This window comes from Prionailurus viverrinus, chromosome B1 (genome assembly GCF_022837055.1).
Source record: "Prionailurus viverrinus isolate Anna chromosome B1, UM_Priviv_1.0, whole genome shotgun sequence".
NCBI classification, from domain to species: domain Eukaryota; kingdom Metazoa; phylum Chordata; class Mammalia; order Carnivora; family Felidae; genus Prionailurus; species Prionailurus viverrinus.
Window position 1 is genome coordinate 48,511,480 of NC_062564.1, and position 12,091 is coordinate 48,523,570.

A 12,091-nucleotide genomic window follows, 5' to 3' on the forward strand; every position below is an offset into this window, starting at 1 on the left:
CCAATAGCGAGATCATGACCTGAGCCGAAGTCAGGCACTTAACCAACTGAGCCACCCAGGTGCCCCTAAAACCTACACACCTTTAATGCCAGGCTAAGCTATCTCTTCCCACTCAAGTGCACCAGAGACCTAAGTGTTATATATATTGTTTGATAAAGACCTGACTTTGTGCCCATTCTCTTCTACATTTTTTTTTATTTTAGAAATGTTGAGGTCAGTATGATTTAATCATAGAGAAATAGATATTTAAAATTTTTTAATGTTTTTTATTTATGAGAGAGAGAGAGAGAGAGCGAGCAGGGGAGGGGAGAGAGAGAGGGAGACACAGAATCCAAAGCAGGTTCCAGGCTTCAAGCTGTCAGCACAGAGCCCTACGTGGGGCTCAAACTAACCAACTGTGAGATCACAACCTGAGCTGAAGTCGATGCTTAACCGACTGAGCCACCCAGGTGCCCCAAAATAGATATTTATTTAGAATCTACTTTATTCTGGACATGCATTCAGTAATTCAACAAGCATTTACTAAGAGCCAGGCACTCTGTCAGGTCCTAGAGAAGCAAAGACGAATTAAGACCTGGGCCATTCCCTCAAGGAGCTTGGAGACCACTGGGGAAAAATGGAGAAATAGACAATTATAAAACCGCATGCTTATGGCCCTCTGGCTTTCTTAACCTCTTAAACCTCTATTTTATAATCTGGCATACTGATATAATAATAGTATGCACCAAATTGAGTTGTCGTGAGGATAAAATTAGAAAGCACACCTTAAGCACTTTGCATACCAATATATGGTAGGAGTTCGATATTACTAATATCAATATCATCAGCAGCTTAGAATGAAGAAATTATGAATAAAGGAAGCGAGAATGAAGAAAGATGAATCTGCAGAAGCCAAAGACAGATTGCATGTGAATAAGAAAGAGGAACTAAAGACAACTCCAGGTCCTGGCTTTGGCAGTCTGGGCTGTGGAAGAATGGTAATTGCAGAGGTTGCTCATTGGCTACATACTATCCATTCTCCCATTCTTGCGTGGTAATGGAACTTCGGTTTTATCCAGGGTGACAATATATGCCATTAATGTTCATATGTTTCAGTCCCCCATACAGATTTAGCTGACGTTCCTCATTTCCTCCTTCCTGCTGCCTAGGCTCCCATGCAATGGCAGGTTCTTGGGCAGCAGTCTTGGACCATGAGGTGACCCTGAGGACAGAAACTGTTCTGTAATGTGGAGACAGAAAGATAGAAGTTGCCTGGGTGTGTGGTAATTAAGAAACTAGCCTACCACCCTTGATTGGCCTAGCTCTGCATTTCTTTTGCATGAGAGCCCAATATCTATTTTAATCCACTGTTATTTCGGGTTTTCTGTTATTCAATCCTAATCTAATATAGGGTGGATGCTGATATGGGGTAGATAGTGGTGCTGTTTACAAATAATAGACACTATAAAAGGAGATTTCATTTGGGAAAGGTAAAAGGAAAGATGACTTCAGTTTAGGACAAGTTCCTCTTAAGGTGTCTGTGTTTCCAAGAGGAGGACAAGAGTTCATTGAGAACTAACAGTCTTGGAACTATAAGGACTTTGAATGGGGACCAGGATATGCCACCCTAGAATATGCCATTTTGGCATCAGGATTATTTTGAGCTGAAGGCCACTGAGAACCAACAGATACAGGAAGAGTTCTCTGTCCTTCCTTAACTGTCTGAAAGCAGGGCATAAATTTCCCTTGTGAAGGCGGACCTCTCTTCCATACCAAGACAGAGGAGAGCAGCTCTTATCACTGGAGATGGAGAGGAGTTTGCACACATGAACCTTACTAAAATGATCCTTACCTTCATCAGTCTCCCTCCATTTATTTCCTTGCCACTTCCCCTGGATTTTTCATCCCTCCAAGCCCAAACCCCCTTTCCTTTCCCATAAGTGGGGCACCTGGGTGGCTCAGCTGGTTAAGGGTCTGACTCGTGATTTCGGCTCAGATCATGATCTCACAGTTTGTGAGTTCAAGGCCCACATCGGGCTCTGCGCTGACAATGGAGAGCCTGCTTGGGATTCTCTATCTCTCCCTCTCTCTCTGCCCCTCCCCCACTCATATTCATTTTCTCTCTCTCTCTCTATCTCTCCCCTCTGCCCCCTCCTTTCTCTCTCAAAATAAATAAATAAGCATTTTTTAAAAGGTACATAAGCCCCCAAGTCTACCCATTCGCTTGAGTTTTTTTCTATGACCCTCCATGCAAAAAAATTTTTTTTAATTTTTTTACATATGACATTTCTGTATCTAGTAACAGTACATTAAAATATGGAAACCCATTGCTGACATAAATCAGTTAAGCCTTAGCAAGCTCCAGTTGCTAATATGGTCTGAGGTTAATTAATGAATATACATTTCGTTTGCCACAAGACATGAAACAATCAGCCTTTTTCTAACTAATTCTAACTACATCCAGTTAATTAAACTTATAATTAGCTGGAATTCAGATTTAAGTCCAGGGCATCCCACACTTGCCGCCTCCAAGAAAAGGATATTTTCACTGTGATGGTATTAAAAGGTTTTTAAAGGAACTATTTTGAGGTTTCACTTTTTGAATGAAAAAAACTCAACCGACGATTTTTAAATCTCTAATCCCTGCTTTAATTTTGAATTCTGGTCACTTAACGACCGTTGATATACAGTCTAGTCGAAATAATATTAATGGTATCACGAATATTTGGTTAAGTTTGGAGGAGTGAATTTATTATGCATGAGCAACTATTCCTGCCCATGGTAGTTATGACTGACTGATCTTGGCTTTATTTCTGACTTATCTGGGAAGCAGTATATAGAATACCTTCCTCCAAACAGTTACTCTCAATAGAACAGAGCTCATTTATGAGATGAAGCTTACTGATTATTGAGGCCCTGGAGGAACCACAAGAAGGATGAAAAGGAGAATACTTGTAAGAAGTGAAAGAAAAAGAGCAGCAAGAATAACATCAATTTTAAGGGGAAATGGAAAGATAGTTGCCTTATTGATATAATTTAATTTAGCAAATAGGGCTGGTAGTCTCAAACTACCTTCCATTAAATTCTACCATTAGATATTTATTCTTTTGAAGGTAATTTCTCTTATTCAACACGGAAATCTCACAAACATAAAACCGTACTAGTCATTAACAACTTTATCACTTACTTCTATTTTATTGAGGTATAATGGACATACAACATCATATTAGTATCTGGTGTGCAATATGATGATTCGATGTTTGTATATGTCACAAAATGATCACCTACATAAGTCTAGTTAACATCTGTCCCCATACATAGTTATAGAATTTTTCTTGCGATAAGAACTTTTAAGGGGCACCTGAGTGGCTCAGTCAGGTGAGCGCCCGACTTCGGCTCAGGTCATGATCTCGCAGCTCATAAGTTCGAGCCGCGCATCGGGCTCGGTGCTGACAGCTTGGAGCCTGGAGCCTGCTTGGGATTCTGTGTCTCCCTCTCTCTCTGCCCCAACCCACTCACATCCTGTCTCTCAAGAAAAAAAGTAAATAAACATTAAAAAAATTTCTTTTTTTAAACGAACTTTAAGATCTATGCTTTTAGTCACTTTCAAATATGCAACATGGGATCATTAATTCTAGTCACCATGCTGTACATTACATCTCCACGACTTATTTTATAACTGCAAGTTTGTACTTTTGACTCCCTTCACCCATTTCACCCACCCCACATCCCTTGCTTCTGGCCACCACTAATCTGTTCTCTGTATCTATGAACTTGGGGGTGTTGCTTTGGTTTGGCAAACGCTCCACATGTAAGTGAGATCATACTGCCTTTGTCTTGACTGTCTGACTTCCTTCACTTAGCATCATGCCCTCGGGTTCATCCATGTTTTCACAACTGGCTAGATTTCATTCTTCTTATGGCTGAATAATATTCCAGTGTGCAATGGAGTGTGCGGTGTGGTGTGTTTTGTGTGTGTGTGTATACATCCCACGTTCTCTTTATGAATCCATTGATGGACACGTAGGTCATTTCCATACCTCAACTGTTGTTAAGTAATGCTGTAATGAACGTGAGAACGCCCATATCTTTTCAAGTTAGTGTTTTCGTTTTCTGCAGATAAATACCCAGACCTAGACTTGCTGGATCATCGGGTAGCTCTATTTTTAACTTTTCCAGGAACCTCTATACTGTTTTCCATAGTGGATGCACCAATTTACATTCCCACCAACAGGGCACAGAGTTCCCTTTTGGCCACAATTTTCTTTGCCAACACTTGTTACTTCTTGTCTTTTTTCTTTTTTTTTTTTTTTTCAGTTTATTTTGAGACAGACAGCATGAGCAGGGGAGGGGCAGAGAGAGAGGGAGACAGAGAATCCCAAGCAGGACCCACACTGTCAGTGCAGAACCTGATGCAGGGCTCAAACCAATGAGCCATGAAATCATGACCCGAGCTGAAACCAAGAGTTGGACGCTTAACCAACGGAGCCACCCAGACTAGATGTGAGGTGATATTTCATTGTGGTGAGGTGATCTTCCAACATTTTTTATTTTTGTACTGTCATCCCTTGACATTTCCCTACCACTGGCCTAACCTCCCACTAATAAAAACTATGTGCCTTTTCTCCTGTTTATCTGTCTTTTGGTAGTTTAATTCACAGGCTCCTTGACCCTAAATCCCAGGGTATAGGGAAATGTGTTTCCTCCCTGACTTCTTTCAACAGTATATAGTAGAAATTACGAAAAAAGGAGGAGTAATCAAGGAAAGGTCTTAAAATAAAAAAAAAACAAAACTCTGGGGAATTCACTATTTCCATGACAACAAAAGAAAAGAAGCTGTTGAAGGAAAATGATGAGGGGCAGCAAAAGGAAAATGTGGAGGATGGGGTCATAGAATTTAAAGGAGGTGAGAGTTACAGTAAAGCAGCATCAGATGCTACAGAGGTTTCCAGTTAGATGGGCCTGAAGAGCATCCAGAGGATTTAACAACAAAATATAACTGCAAACCTCATCATAATTGTTTCAGTGGCGATGAGGGAAAGCTGAAAACAAGCTGCAGACAAATGAATGGAAGATAGGGAAGGGATAGATTGCGCCCTACTGCTGTTGTAACAAATTACCACAAATTTAGCGACTGGAACCAACATAAGCTTCTTATCCCATAGCTCATAAATCAAAAGCCAAGAGGACGCTTCAGGTCCCACCAGGCTAAATCTAAGTGTGAGCTGGCCGGGCTCTTGTCTGGAGGCTCCGGGGAAAATCTGTTCTTTCAAGTTGTTGGCAGAATTGGGTTCCATGTGGTTGTTGGGCTGAGTTTCCCATTTCCTTGCTGGCGGCCAGCCAGGGATTGTCCTCGGCTTCCAAGGGCTGCCTCCATTCCTCCGCTCCAACTTCAAAGCCAAGGACAGCTGGTCGACTCCTGGTCACGCTTTGAATCTCCCTGACCTCTCCTCCTGGTTCATCCCTCCTGCCTTCCTTTTCTGCTTTTCACGGCTCCAGTGATCACACTGGGTCCACGAAGATAATCGAGGTTAATCTATGTTAAATTCAGCGGACTAGTAACCTAATTCTATCTGTAAAGTCTCTAGATTGGTGTTTGATGAGGAAGCCAAGGGATAGGAGTCTTGGGGGAAACATTGTTAGAATTCTGGCCACCACAAGTGGTAATAATGAGCATATCAACACTTTTAAGAAATCAGGCTATAAATATTTTTGAGAGGAGGTGTGTCGAGGAGAAGCAGTCGTATAAAATTAGAAAGACTCAGACACATGCATATTCAGAAGGGAAAGACAACAGAGAAGGACATTTTGAAAATAAAAGAGAAAAAAGTGAAAAACTGAATCGCCTCTGAGGAGGTAGACAGAATTGGGACCCAGATCACAGGTGGAAGCAACTAGCCCCTGCTGGATGTTACAGGCAGAAAGGAGGGTAGGAAGTTTATGTGTCAAGAAGTTGTAGAAAGTTGCAGTTGTAGAAAGTCATTAAGCAAGTTCTGTTCACCACCAGTATTTTCTCCCAGGCAATTCTCAAAGTGTTGTCCCTGGACCCATAACATCAACATCACCAAAGAACTCACGTAAAATAAATTCTAAGGTCCTACCCCAGACCTACTTAATCAAAAACTCTAGGGGTGGGGCCCAGAAATCTGTGTTTAACGAGCCCTCCAGGTGATTAGGATACAGCTCAAGTTTGAGAATCATTCTTACAGTAAAAGACAGAGTCATGCCTAAGACTGTGGGGGAAAGGGTGCCGTGGAAGTCCTAAAGGAATGTGAAGGTTAGAAAGAGCTGTGGGAAGAAAAAGGGAGAAGACTGAGAACATATGGAGACCATGATCCTGCCAGACTCCAGGAACCAAATTCCAGTCCTGGGTGTATAAGGATAGAGTGTGAGATCTAGTAGGCTTTTGACCAAAAAAAGAGGGTAATAGAATTATTACTTATAGGAATAGGAATTATTGGCAATATATACGGACAATGGAAATAACTGATGACATCTTGGCTGGAGGAAAGAGCACTGCTTTTAGAGTCAACATAATCTGGATTACACTCTGCCACTATCAGCCTGGGAGTTCAAGAAATTGACTTAATCTCTCTGAGCCTATTTCCTCAGCAGGGGAACAGAAATACAACAGAGGTGTGGAAATCCCACCCACATGAAATAGAGCACATGGAAATTCTTAGCACAGAAACTACACACAGGTGAGAGCTATTACTAATTCATTGGGATATTCGTCAGATTCTGTCCTATTAATAGATGAACCCTATATCATGTTTCCTAATTCTGTTACCCTCTGCTCCGTTTCCTCCAGCCAGGCTGGACTCCACACGCCTTCTCATTTCAGAACCCAACTCAATGGAGAAGCTCTGTAGACATTCTAGATGCTCGTGACAGAGAGCAGGGTGCAAAAATGTGAACCCAAGCAAAGCAGTGGCATTTAAAGCCACCCACACTCCACTGGCCAACTCAGGTCATAAGGTCAAGGCTAAAGCCAGTCAAGTGAGCATGTGAACATGGAAAGGAAAACATGGCAAGGGTGGAGAAAGAAAAAATAATTTGAATATATTCTATTATCTATTATAATAACTCTGAGTCATACCAGAGGTGTTAGCCCGGATTGTTTGGGATGAAGCTCTAATTAAAGGCAAAGGCCAGGGGACGCTCAAAAGGCAACCCAACCCTCATCAAGATGAGAAAGGCTTTTTCAGATTCTGGAAAGTTAATTACTTTTGCAACATGCATGTTCGTTATTTCTGACCACATGGTTGGTGTATTAGTTTCCTATGACTCCCTTAACACAATCCCATAAACTGGGTGTCTTTAACAAAAAGGCAGTCCCTACAATTGTGGAGACTAGACATCCTATCAGCAGGGTTAATTCCTCCTGAGGGCTGAGGGAAGGATCTGTTCTAGGCTTCACTTGTTGGCTTGGAGACGGCCATCTTCATTTTCAGACGGCATCTTCCCTGTGTGCATGACTGTGTCCACATTTCCTTTCTATTAAGGACTTAAGAAAAAGGTCACCTTTTATTAAGGGACCACCTTACTTCAGTATGCCTGCATCTCAACTAATTATAGCTGCACAGTCCCATTTCCAAAAAAGGTTACATTCTGAGGTCCTGGGGGTTGGGCTTCAATATGTGAATTTGGAGGCACATAGGTCAACCCATAAGAGGCAACATTCAAACCTTTAAGATTGAGACCTTCCTTGTCTACAGGCAAGAAATTGGATTGCTGCTCTATTCCAGCCTCTCTTCTTGAGAAAGGAACACCGAGTAGTGAGTTTTAAATTCTTACAAAATAGAGCCACGAACTGGGTCCCCTGACATGCCAAACTGGGAACTGACATGCCTTACCCACTGGTAAGACTGGTGACAGGACACTCGTCGAAGAGACAAATCCTAGAAAGACTCGAATATCTCTGAGAATTCTTGGTCAAGTCACATTCAGTGTGTAAGCTGAATACTTGCCATTTACCCAAACTCCTTCACACCGAGGCCAAACAGATTCTGTGCTGCCTCTGACTAAACATGTACTCGGCTGGTTATCCATCATGAAGAGGCCAGGTGGAGGAGGCCAGCTGGCGGCCGGGCTGTGCGGTCTGTTCCCACTTACGGTGGTTACAGGAGTCAGCCCCCAACAGGTAAGGCCTATGCTTCTGGGCACCACGCGTGACCTCACCAGGACAAGGCCTCCTCCCAACACCTGTCTCCCTTTGACCTTTCTTACTTTAGTCAAGGCCACATTCTATCCGGCACTGCAAAGAACAATGCCTCTTCTTCCTCTTCCCTGCGCTCTCTAGAAAGGTTACTCCTTTCGTAAACGATGTTACCCATGCCAAACCCACCCCCCACACTGCCCACGTTTCCCACACCCACGTTTACCGCTCTCTTACCTATCAAGGTTCAACTCGGCAGCTCAGGAAAGGAGAGGTGACTGCTGCATGCGTTCCTGTGTCCCCAGTCAAAGCCATAAGCTGGTTGTGATAGACGTCACTGTAATATTCCCAGCCCGGGCTCAAAGTAGACCTGGAGTACAGACACCGTCTTCTGTCAAATTCCTCAACATCACACGGCCCCAGGACTCAGCCGCGGCCAGAATCCCAGGCTGGCTCAGCACGGAAGGAGTTAACTAGGGAACGACTGCAGTTTCTCTTCAAGTTCCTGGCGGCAAAGCTAAGCTCCGGCCCTGTGATGTTCCTCAGGATCCACGACCTAGTGCAGTATTAACATAGCACCTCTACCAGGGTGCCTGGGTGGTTCAGTCCGTCTCAGTTTCAGCTCAGGCCGTGATCTCACCGTTTTGCAAGTTCAAGCCCGGCATCGGGCTCTGTGCTGACAGCATGGAGCCTGCTTGGGATTCTCTCTCTGCCCCTCCCCAACACCAGCACGTGCACACACTCTTTCTCTCTCAAAATAAATAGACTTAGGAAAAAGCACCTCTAACAAAACCTCAAAAGACTGTGCTGGGTTGTATAGACAGTGCCTCCCACGCTGGCCTGAAACGCACATTAAATGTAATACAGGGGCTGGTGGGGAGGGGAGACTATGATGGGCCCACCTGCACCTGTAGGGCCCTCATCCGAATCCTCTTTCCGGTGAACCTGAGCCAGGCCATCAAGGTTCCTCTGTCAGGGCTATCTGTCCCCTGACATCTCAGAAGGAGGTCAGCACTATCTTCCGTATTTGCCCCGCACCTTTTGCTCAAAATCCTCTTAGGAGCCCAACCAGCGCCCGTAAACTCCAGGCGGACATGAACAACTGCCAGCTGGGCCCGTCCACGTCAGCATCCCACAGAATCACAAGCACCTGGTGTCCAAGCCTAACTGGTTCCCATCCCCCACAACCCACAGGGCAGCTTCCACCGGCCCAGCCACAAACTCCTGCCCACTGGATCCCCCCAAACGCTCTGAACTGTGTCCCTCCTCCACTCACCACTTTTTCAGGCTCTCCTTGTTGCCCACTTAGAACCAATCGTGAGGCAGTGGGGCAGGCAAGTGAATTAGGGACACCTGTGTTCAGATCCGACTCCTTCCACGAACCAGCCCAGTGGTTGGGAACAAGGCAATGAACTTGTTAGCTTTTGTGTTCTCACATTTAAGATAGGATTTAATGAGGCAATCTCGGTAGAGAAATGTTTGTCAATCTCCTTGACTTCTGAATTCAGTTCCAGTGTCCGTGACATTATCCTCCAGGCAAGTAGTGCCCCCAGGGGGACAGCCAGCCTGTGTGTCTGTACCTTAAATAAAATGGAAACTTGGGGCACCTGGGTGCTTTAAGCGTCTGACTCTTGGTTTGAACTCAGATCATGATCTCATGGTTCTTCATTTGAGCCCTGCATCAGGCTCTGTGCTGGCAGTGTGAGCCTGTTTGGGATTTTTTCTTCTCCCTCTCTCTCTGCCCTTCCCCCACTCTCCTTTCTTCCTCGCTCTCTCTCTCAAAAATAGATCAACTTAAAACAAAAATTTTTTAAAAATGGAAACTCAAACTTGATTAAAATTAAAACTATTTCACCATTTTACTTAATCTACAATATTTAAGTGGTTTTATATACAAAGAATATTATTTTAGCTCTGTATGTCTTGAAAGAATGTATTATACAGTTTATTTAAATACAGTCTTAACAATATGTACTCATTTATTTAACAACTATGGATTGAGGTTATAATATGTGCCAGGTATTGTTCTAATTCAAAGACACATGTGAATTTATTTCATCAGTGATATGTTGTTTATTTTAAATTATGTATAAAATATATTTTTCTTGACAAAAATAAATTGCTAACTGGTGCCATATCACACGATTTGAAGACTGAATTTATATCAAAATATGCATTCAAATCAATCTCATGTTAAGTCATCAAAATTAGTCAAAAACTGCCATCACCACCTCTAAACTTCTGAATTCATTCATTTTGCATTAAAATACGAAGGGGTTTTAAATTTTCATGTTTTATTTCTAAATGGCAAGATGAGAGAAGAGATCACCTCTTTGTGATAGTACATTGGGTATGAATAGCATTTGCTCCCACTTAATGAAGAAGAAAACTAGAATATACATCACTATATTTTCTCCTTTTAACCTATACTTTAGGCTAAAGACATTCAATGAGCCACTGAAACATTCGATCAGCAGAAGAGAACTCAAACCAATGATCATGATCTACTTGAAGGAAACTGGCATAAATGTTTTCAGTTTCCACTCCTAACTTGCTATATATTAAAGTGTAAGCTCTTTACACGTCCTTCTCCAACCAGTGGCACGTTATAGGAGCATATTAAACAAGAGCTGAGAGTAAAAATCACGAGCATATAAAGATCACCAGAGCAGCTACTGGTATTCAGCTGAGTGTAACCCATCTGCCATGGGAGGGGGGGGATCACAAGCCTCTTCCTTCAAACACACCAAGATCTCATGTTGTTCTGTTTCTAAAATCCACACGAGTATTATTGTACTTGCTTGTTCGTGGACATTAGAATCCACGTCTGCAGTGATGTGGCCACCCTCGCACACCTTTGCAAACCACACACCTGGGAGCACTTAGCAGAGGGTAGATCTCACTGTTGCCTTTCAGGTTTGAACGCATCCTGCTGCCTGAGAAATTACCCCTTCTATCCGCCCTACAATCTAAATATGATACCAGTGCTTGTGTTTAAAACCTTTTATTAGCTCCCCAGAGAGGTGGGGATGAACTCCAAATCCCTTCACAAGAAATACGCACCAAGAGACACAGGCAAGTGGAGCCATCCTATCCATGCTTTTGTAGACCTCACCCTATTGTGTGCGCCTCTACTTTTGTGGGCTGTGTCTCCTACTCTTTGCTAGGAAGTTTCCCCACTTAGCTAACACCTTCATAGCCCTCTAAAAGTTCACTTTTACCAGGAACCTCCCTTGACCGAAATCCCTTTCTTCCTCCATCCCGCCCCTCTGCCCCCACACATGCCCCTTGCTCTGAAACCATTCACGACACCGCTATAATTCTTGCCTTAACATTTAAGGTAACTGAGGGGCGCCTGGGTGGCTCTGTCGGTTGAGCGTCCGAGTTCGGCTCAGGTCATGAGCTCGCGGTCTGTGAGTTCGGGCTCTGTGCTGACAGCTCAGAGCCTGGAGCCTGCTTCAGATTCTGTGTCTCCCTCTCTCTGCCCCTCCCCCACTTGTGCTCTGTCTCTGTCTCTCAAAAATCAATAAATAAATGTAAAAAAAAATTGTTTTAAACATTTAAGGTAACTGAGAAGCAGTAAGAGATGCCTCCTTTATCACCTTCATTGTAGAGCTAGGTGGGAACAAGCCAACTCCAGAATCTCAAAGGCTAAGAATCACAGAGATTGTTCTCACTACCTGCCAGTGGAGGGTCAGCTGTGGGTTCACTCATCTTCTAAGTGAAAGGAACAGTCCCCATCTGGGATGTACTTACGCCTTAGCAGAAGGAGAGAAGCAGGAGAGCTGGAGAAACATTCTGATGGTTCCTGAAGATTCTAATGGGAACTGGCAGTAGACACAGCCCTTTCCAATCACACTGGCCAAATCAAACCGTATGGCTAAGCCTGGTATTGGTAAGGTGGGGAAGTATAACCCTCCCAAGACAGGTACAGTAAGTCTTATGACAATAGGC